The sequence below is a fragment of the Cryptomeria japonica genome, unplaced genomic scaffold, assembly GCF_030272615.1.
Source record: "Cryptomeria japonica unplaced genomic scaffold, Sugi_1.0 HiC_scaffold_51, whole genome shotgun sequence".
Classification (NCBI taxonomy): domain Eukaryota; kingdom Viridiplantae; phylum Streptophyta; class Pinopsida; order Cupressales; family Cupressaceae; genus Cryptomeria; species Cryptomeria japonica.
Window position 1 is genome coordinate 413,649 of NW_026728873.1, and position 1,106 is coordinate 414,754.

At 62.1% G+C, this 1,106-nt stretch overlaps 1 non-coding gene across 1 annotated transcript; it reads right to left on the reverse strand.

Moving 5' to 3' along the window:
- Positions 1–304: 304 nt before the first annotated feature.
- Positions 305–423, reverse strand: LOC131862772 (5S ribosomal RNA). The gene has a single exon (XR_009361709.1). It is a non-coding gene; the product is annotated as a 5S ribosomal RNA (ribosomal RNA).
- Between the last annotated feature and the right edge of the window lie 683 nt (positions 424–1,106).

Sequence of the window (1,106 nt, forward strand, 5' to 3'; positions counted from 1 at the left end):
GTAAGAAACATCACCGTGCACCTTGGCCAACGTGCGCGACTCGACCGAGCGCGCACTGGCCGAGGTGCACACCGATTTCACCTGGGTGCGCGCGCAGCACCTCGGGCGCACCGGGGTGCGCGCACAACGCCCGGGTTGCACCGTGGCCTGTGTGCTCGGGGCGCCTCGGGTGCGCGCTCGGTGTCGCCCCCGCGCGCGCGGTAGTGCGGGCAGCGCACCCCGGCCCGGCCCGGCCCCGACGAGAACGCAAACGGGCAAAAGGTTTATTCAAATAGCATTGCGACGCCCGGCGAAAAACTAAAAAAGGGTGCAACACCGGGACTTCCCGGGAGGTCACCCATCCCAGTACTACTCCGGCCCAAGCGCGCTTAACTGCGGAGTTCTGATGGGATCCGGTGCACTAACGCTGGTATGATCGCACCCGTTATGAGCTTGTCGCAGTGTGTACTTAGCAAACCGCGACCCACGTGCGAATCCACCCCGGCCACCCACCCCCGTCGAGGTGCACACCCTCCCTCGCGAAGTGCGCCCCGTTCGCCAAGTGTGAGCCCTGCCCGGGTGCGCGCACCTTGCTAGGGCGTCGGGTGTGCACCCGGCCCGGCCTACGTGCGTGCACCTGGAGGGGGCGTCGTGTGCGTGCAGTGTCCCGTCTGCAACGCGGTGCCCACACACCACCTCGGGCGCAACGACCTGCGCTCACATGTGGGCCGAGTGCACCTTGGTGCATGTTCGGGGCGCCTCGGGTGCACGCTCGATCTTGCCCCGGTGCACCAAGGCGCTCGGTTTGCCCCGGGTGCGCACTTGGTGCAAGGTGGGCACCCAAAATAGGGATCAAGCACCAAAACACAAGTTTCGGGATGCAAAATGGGACCCAAGGACCACAAATGCGTTCCAAGACCCATGATGGGTCCACGAGAACAAAAATGTGTTCCGAGACTTAATAAACAAATATTGGGTTTTAGGAGAAGAAACATGCTCTGATGCCCAAAACGAGAATCGACCCCGAAAAGGCCACAGGCCAAAAGTGGGATGCGAGACAAAAAAAAATGGGACCCGAGGACCAAAATTGGGTTCCCAGGTCGAAGACAGGGCAACCGGACAAGAAA